Consider the following 8397-nt stretch of genomic DNA (forward strand, 5'->3'; position numbering starts at 1 on the left):
CCCAGTGTGAGACATTCAAGTTGGGTTGATAGCTGTGACTAGGAGTGAGATGCTGTATTACTTTCCCAATGGGAGAACTGTAATCAGGCATTTGGCTTTAAAATTTCTCAGGCAAAATGAGGAAAAATAAATTAAACTGTAGAAATTGAGACTTTTTAAACTTTTCTTTCTGAACCAATTATCTTTAGTAGGGGTGTCAGCTAAAGAGAAAATTTAGGCTCCTCTCCATATATTTGCAAGATGCACAGAAAATAATTACCCGCACATGAATTGTCATATCCTTGCAAAGGGAATGGTAAGACCCTTATTTAGTTGCTTTTGTGAGAAACCCCTCTCCCTCCATTCCAGAGCTGAATTATTTAAATAGGGAGGTAATGATACTGTTCCAGCCTCTGTAAATTGGTGCCTGAGATGGACATCAAGCTTCATTCAGGATTTTAATAGCCTTTAGGCTGAGACTTTGTTGATACTATGGCCTGATATCTCAGGCCTCTATTCACAAGAACAGCCACTCAGGACACTTTGGTTAAAAGCGATTTCTATTGAAAAAGGCCAACTTGTCTGAAAGGTTCAGAGGAGGGAGGGTGGGAAAAGGTAGTAATTACTAGTTTGTGCCTTTTCACAAAATGAGCACTTCACTTAAAAATGAAGGATGTGACAGTGGTGGCTTTGCAATGCCTGCTTCCAGTCTCTCTCCTGTTCATGAGAAATATTGCATCAGTTAAAGTAGGAAACAGTGACTATTTATTATATCCTGGTGGCTGCTTGGCTTGTAGCTGGCTGTGGAACTGGAAGATTCCCCTGAGCCTTGCTTAGTGTTTGCCTGGTCCTGGTTTGAGCCATGCCTTATTCTCCTGCATGAATCCTCATCTAACTTTGTCACTTAGTCAAAAATTGCCAGGGCAGGTTCCCATTAGGTGGTTGCCTAAAGTACTGACTAAATTCTGAAACCAGGATCAGTAACCATAGGGTGATCATAGGGATAAACTGTGTAAAGGACTGTGCCAGTTTTGGATAAACAAGTCTCCAGTCAATACTCTCAGGTTCAGACCAAACACAGCATGCACGTGTGACTCACACAGCCACCTCAGACACGCACCAGCTTTTAATATGCTTTCATTTTCATCTGCCTTCATCACAAGTGTGAAACAAAGGTATGCACAGTGCTATTTTCAGCAGTAGGTGATGGTTTCCTCCTTTATCAGCACTATCAATAGGCTTGAATTAAAGTGACATTGTGGGTTCAACAGTTTAACATAGTAAAATGAGATGACATTGCAGGCTTGCAGTATATGGACACATTTTCACTTTGAAATAGCACTTTCAGCCTTTCCACCTGTTTTTTTTCTGTGATAGAAGCCACTTCATAAAACTGGAAGCAAAAGCTTTTCCAACACCATTGTAGATATTTCACTCTCTTATCCTGACTTGCCACCTGTTTTACAGAGATCTAAGCAAACAGTCTTCACATGTTCCTTCTCTGGTCCCCTGATGCAAATACGTCAGTCAAAGAAGGAAAACCTCTGCCAGTGGCAGGAAGGAACTAAGTAAAAGCAACGGCATGAGATGCCTGTGAGTCTCTGAGAGGAGTAGCCCCTGTTAGGAGAGAACACAGCTTTCAGGACCAAACACCTAATATTCATACCCCTTCAGGGTAATGTTGTGGGTGCTAGAAATGAAATCTACCAACACCTCAGTGCCACTGGCTGTCACTTCATGTCTAAACAGTCACAGATAATTTTCTTGCACTTAAGAGCTATTGAAGCATCAGGCAATGCTGGAAATATATTGTCTATTGAGCTACTCCCTCTTTCATTGTGTTCTGCTTCTTGTGACCCGAGTGGCCCCACATCTTTCTGCTCTCAGGAGGGAAATGTCTCTGTGAGGAGAGGGGGTCTGAGCAGCACATGCACAGGATTGGGTTTGTCTTTGTGTTCCCATCCTGAGGGGCTTCAAAGTCATTTACGGTAGGAAGATAAATTATGTCCCTGTGGTTATGTGAGAAGGGTTCCTGTATACTAGATCAGTGTTTAAACACATCCCTGACTCCTGCCTGTGAGGGACACAGGAAAACTCCTTTCACTGTCAGATTCTGTGTCATAGATCTAGAGAAACAGTTTTAAAGAAAGAAACAGAAAAGTAGTGAACCTGGCGTAAAAGCAGGAGGATCTTTTCTATGTTGATCACCCCTAATGTATTTTTTTCCCCATGCTTGTTGAATACAATTGTCTCCTAGGGAGTTTCTGTCATGTAAATTAAAAATGACATTTAATTAGCCTTTTCACTCACTTGCAGCCTCTACTGTAGTTTGGTAGTATTCGTAGGACTTTACAGAAGGGTATTGAGCTGGAGCTAAACTTTGTGTCCAAACCAAACCAGTGCCCACAGAGGCATGTTCTCTTCACCTTCTGCTCCATCAGGTTCACTTACAATCTGCTGGGAAGAAACAAGAAAATCCCTATGGGGCAGAGAACTATTTGAGCAGTGTTGAGTTCTGGCAGCTGCCAGAGGCATGCTGAGGAATGTGCCCAGGTGGCATGTACCATAACATAGCTGCTGCCAGAAGAATTCATGCTCTTCCTCTCATTTGGTAGAAAATAGCTGATATGCAGGAGGGTGATTGTGCAAAGTGGCATGCTTCATACCAGAGAGGCTACTTGTCCCATCTGGTCTATAGTGGATGTACAAAACTATGCCTGGATGAACAGAGGATTAACAGGTGTTCATGACTTGTATTGATGTCTTAAAAGTAGGCTTGATGTTTTCCTGTAGCTGGCAAGGAAAAGATGAAAAGCCTGCAAGCAGCATGGTGTTAGTCAGGGTGAGCACGTGCTGTGAAATCCAGGTCTATCTCAGGAACAGTTTGTCTAGTTTTGATACTCTAGACCAAGCACACACTGGGAACAGGTGGTAAAAAGAGAGGCAGAAATTAGGCACAGACCTACTGTAAATTTATTTTCTTGTTCTAATCTTAAATTCAAGGGGCTCAGATCCAGGGCCCTAATGGAGCCATCCATCTCATTTATTCAAACACCCCTTCTTATTCCCTGGCCTTCACTTCCCCTGAGTTGTGGTCACATGAGGAGAACTGCTTTGCCTTGCCCTTCAAGAGAAAACACAACTCCTTCAGTCCACTCCCAGACTCTGCCATCTGCAGAACTTACTTCTTTGTCATCAGACTTCACTTGGGACTGTCAGCGAAGGAAAACTCAAAGAATTAGAGATGAGAAATGCCTCCACAAGGCTGACTGAAACAATAACAAAATCATCCCTTAGTCCTTATTCACAGTGCACTGTACCTCTGTCCATTGCAGCACTAGCCAGGTGTTGCTGACAACTTGTTACTGTATGTATTAAGATATTTTTGCTGCATAAATAAGAGCAATAAGTCTATGGTGTTGAGGGTTTGTCTTTACCTTACAGTAATTTATTATCCTATTATCACTCTTTGCAAACATCTGTGTTCAGCACTTCCTTCCTTGTAGCACTGAAATACTAAGCATTAGTAAAGCTTGACCATCAGCCATAAACTCAGTAAACTGCTGTATGCACTAATGTGGAATTAAAATTTATTTGGATGATTTATTTCAGACACAGATCTGACAAAGGAACCCATAAAAATTACAGACTGCTCTGTAACACTTGCAGTGATTAGTTGTCATTTTAAAGTGTGTTTGGGTGTTGGGGAGGGTCTTTTTTGAATTCTCAGACAAACACGGGTAACCCAACAAAACTGAGAAGCTAAAAAGTTATGTAATTTTTACAGCTGGAATCTTAGTAACTATTCAGTTAATTCGCTGCCTGATTGCCATTACTTAATGCTTGTCTATAATGAGGCAAAACTTGCAGAGCCATGTTTTTTTTCATACAGACTGTGTTGGGGTCAGAACCTGAGCAGTGTGTGATCTGGGTAGGCAGGGATCAATAGAGGCAGGAAAAGTGGAGAGAGAGACAGAAGTTCTGAGTCTTTCAGCTCATGTTTCAAGTTCATACCTGACTGGTCTCTGAAATGACTGAAGATGGGGTCAAACAACAGGTTGTCTCTCCTCTCTCTCTCAAAACCTGAGTAAGGATAATGCAATTAATAAGTTTGTAACACCCTATGAAGGCACGGAAAAAGGTTTGCTTAGCTTCAGCATCATAAGAATATAAATAGCTGATGTAATAGGTCAGATCAATGGCCCAGTGTCTTGCGGCTGGTTGGCCAAAAGTGGATGAACATCAGGGAGCGTGAGGATGCAATGTGCATATCACTATCCTCCTTGAGAATACTCTAATTCTCCAGCATCTTCTAGCTCATTGGTAGCCAAAAATGGTATCTCTGTGTTAAAAAGTCTTTCGTGGATTTTTCTTTCATGGATGTGCCCAATCAATTTTTGAATAAATTTAATCTTTCATTTTGTTATGTCTTACCCATGCATTGTGTGAAAGCACTTCTTGAAAGCACTTTTGCCTGCTTTAAATCTTAATATTTTCTAACTTCATTTGCTATCTTCTGTTCTAATATCAGAGGAGAGCTGAACACATCATCTGAAGAACAGTTAAACAAACCAGGTGTCCCCGCCCTGAAAAAGAGTTGTTGGGATAACTGAAGTCACTCCACAGATTTTTTTGTCACATTTACTCTACCTTTTCTAGTTTTATAGCCTTTTTCTGACGTGTGGCAGGCTGATGGTATTAAAGTTGTTACCACATCATTGCTTTTTCTGATGGAATAATGATGTTTGATTCATTGTTTCTTCTTCCCCTAAACATTCCTAGAACTGACACGATTTTTGACCATTATCAAATACATCTGTTCCATAGCAGAATGGCAAACATTGGACACAGCTCTCTATTTTCAAGAGCTATCAAAGGATCAATTTTAAAATGAACAGTTGAACCTTTGACAAGCCACTGTGTGGCTGGCTGATGATAATAACTGCCTGTCCTTCATCCCCACTCCCCTTTCAGAAAGTGTCCCCGTCAAATGCTGATTGCTTGTCTTGTACATAGACACATTTCTTTTGTACTTCATCAGTAGTATCATGCATTTGGCCTTTCCTCAAAGGAAAAGAGGCTACAAAATAAATAAATAGAGTTATATAAATTTCTTGACGTCTCGGGGCAATTGATGAAAGCAATAGAGGACAACAGTAAATGTAGTCAAACATTAGGCAGGATCATCATCAAGAAACCAGGAAGTTTTTAATGAAATTCACTGCAACATGAAAGCTTTGAGAGGCTACGCTTCTTCATGTTCCACTTTGTTCTGCAAAACAAAATCCAATACCAATTAAAGATGCAGAAAGAGGTAGGATTGTTCACACACAGCTGCAGTTTTGTAATCCAGCTGTGTATTGTAGGTTGTTCTAAGACTGGGGGATTTTCCATCTAGGATTTCAGTTCTGTTCCTAGTTAAGACAGCAGAAAGATGGAAAAGGAAAAGACTTTATCGTGTGTATGGCTTTGGGGGATATGGGGAGGTGCGGTGACAGGCTAGTCTATATATGTGTGATGGCAGATCCAAACCTCACGGTCTGAAGGTAGAGACATGAAGATATTATTTATGAGTGGTAACTGCAAAACTCTATGATCAGATTAGAGACTGGCAAACCTCCTGAAGTGCAGCAGACCTGTTTTAAAAAATCCCATATGAGTGGATGTTTTTGCAAGTGCCTTGAGCATATAAAGACAATCTCTTTTCTATACCGAAATGGAGCTGTTCCCCAAAAGGAAGTCCTTGCAACAAAGTTATTTTTAAATGAACCCACACTAACCCAGTCTAAAATTGTGTTTGTACATGTGGGGTGCAAGGTGAATGTAAGTCAACTGTGTTATGATGTTGTAGACAAGGTGAACAAATACTGGGATGTTTAAATAGAAGTCAATTCTGCAACGTAATTGTGAAGCAATACTTCCACTCTTAGTGTTGATAATTTTTCTGTTGGAAGCCCATATGCAGGCTGGGTACCACATTTCAGATGTGGCCTAACTGGGGAAGAGTGATAGCATGAATAGAGGTCTTGCAAGTATGGCCTATAAGTAGATTGGTGGAGTTGCAGTTGTTCAGGAAAAGAAATGTAGGTGTGAAAGGATGTAGCAAGGAAAGAATAAGCAAACAATCTAATCTTCTTGTCATAGTTGCTAGGAAAGGAAGTGTGAGTTTAAATGACAAATGGGGTGTTCCGTTTAGAGGCTGGGGAAAACCGTGACTGTAGCGAGAGAAAGACTTGCGTAGGTCATTTGGGCAAACTTCAGTGTCTCCGCTGCTCACAGTCTTTGAGAGCCAAACAGGCAAGTATCTCTTAGCAGGAATGGATTAGAAGAATGCGTGGGGGCCTTTGAGTCTATAATAGAGAAATAAGTACACATTTTTATCACAATATGGGTGAATTCACAAGTGATGTACATTCCTTTGCAACAACTGTTGGAAAATTGTGTTCTTCCCCCCACTTCCTCGAACTGGGAAAGCAACATTGCTGGAAGGGCAGTGGCTCAGTCAGACTGATTCCCCTGGAGATCTTTCATTATGTTTTGCAAATGAAAACAGGTTAAGCACAGTCACTGGGCTAATTTTCCATCTGCATAATTGTATTTTGTCCGATTCCCTTCCCCGGGCTATTCCTACTCGATACAGTGTTTTTCACTTCCTGTCTTAAACTGTTCTGCAGTGTCAAACGGCTGCTACTTTTCATCCCCAGGGCATTTGGAGGATCCTTACACTATCATTAGCTCTCCTGGTCCTCAGTTTTTCTCCCATTATCTCTGATTAAGCTAAGTTTCTCCAGTAAACCCTGTTTCTGCGTGCAGGTGATTTTCTGCAGCCTGTAAGAAAAAATTTTCCTCCTTCATTGCTAGTTTCTTCTAGAAGGGGCGTTTAATAAAGTTAGCTTGTTGGAGGAGTGTCTGACATAACTCAGGCTGCAAATGTTGCTTAGTGTTTCTAGGAAGACTGTTAGGGCACCTAAGTAGTAACATAAATCCTCCTACCATTTTGCCTAACAGTACAGATTAAACTACTTTTTCTTTGCAAATTATTCAAAGACAGTGTATTCTAATGACTGACATTTATTTAGGAAACATTCATGGAATGGATAGTGTTTTATCACCGTGTAATTCTCATGCTTAGAGATAACAATTACGTTCCATACTCCTAATTACCCTATTCTCCGATAGTCCTGCTCAGACATAGTGGAGGCAATGTTGCCAGAATCCAGCCAGAGGTTTTTGGATGTAATAATTTAGTCCTTTTGACTAGCATTGGCATAGAGTATTCACCAGTCATACTTTATGGTACCTTCTGCATTGTGATAAGAATGGCATTTACAGACTCTCCAGGGAAAGAGGTTCTGCCTCCAGATTTATCCCTGTTAGAACCCGATCCACGAACTTGTTCAAGTCAATAGAAATAAGCACAACAGGCACTGAAACATAATTAAATACTCCCCGGAGACCTGGACAAGGATTCTGCCCACTGGCTGTGCATGTGGGTGTCCCGACCCGGAAAAGTCCGGTCAGGGGAGATTCGTTGTTATTCCCAGAGTGAGATTAAGACCAAACAAGGTCAAATGCCATAAAGAAAAGAAGTTTATTAGTTACATCAATATTCACATAGATGCAAGAAAGAGAGAGAGAGAGAGAGAGAGAGAGAGAGAGAAGGAAGAGGAGAAAAAAAAAGGAAAGTAAAGACACACAGAGCTGCGGCATCCCATCAGTCCGAACTGACTTCATGTCAGGTGGGGAATTCCATTTGATGCTGGTCATCACGGCTCTTATACTGAGGTGTCATTGCTCCTCCCGAGGATTGATTGGCATATCCTAAAAAGTGTTTTGTTCGCCCTCACCCATCACTCAGCAATGGTGCACGTGCCCAATACTGTCTCTATGGGGAGGGTTTTTCAGGGTCTTTTTTTCTGTCCCCGGGTCTGAGCGCATGTGCAAGGGTAAGGTTATCCATATTCATAGGTTTTCTGGGAAAGGTTTGAGGATTTTCAAGAAATCATTTACATGCTCTGTGCAATGTGGTGGTGGTCTTAGGGTGTCCTTCGGTTGGTGGCGGTCGACTGATGAAGGCTCAGCGTCTTCCTCCTGGTTGAATGTTTGACTTTAATTGGATATGCATCCTTAAGTGGTTCAAACTGGTCTAACAGGATTGATGCAAGCTCAGGGTCTCTCTGTCTTATCTCCAAGGTTGTCCTGCTTCCCTTATCTTCAAGGATGTATTGTTCTTTGTAGTGTTACATGGATGTCTGGGCTTATGGGGGTGTAGCAGTTTCTGTGACTATGTTTGCTAAAGCATTAGAAACTTAGTAGGAGGTGGGGTGCTCCAACAATGATGAGGCAGACATCCATTGGTGGTTTTGACACAGTCCAGCAATGTTGAGACAGACATTCATTGGTATAAATATCTTTTAG

Source organism: Tyto alba, unplaced genomic scaffold, assembly GCF_018691265.1.
Source record: "Tyto alba isolate M040663 unplaced genomic scaffold, T.alba_DEE_v4.0 Super-Scaffold_3, whole genome shotgun sequence".
NCBI lineage: Eukaryota > Metazoa > Chordata > Aves > Strigiformes > Tytonidae > Tyto > Tyto alba.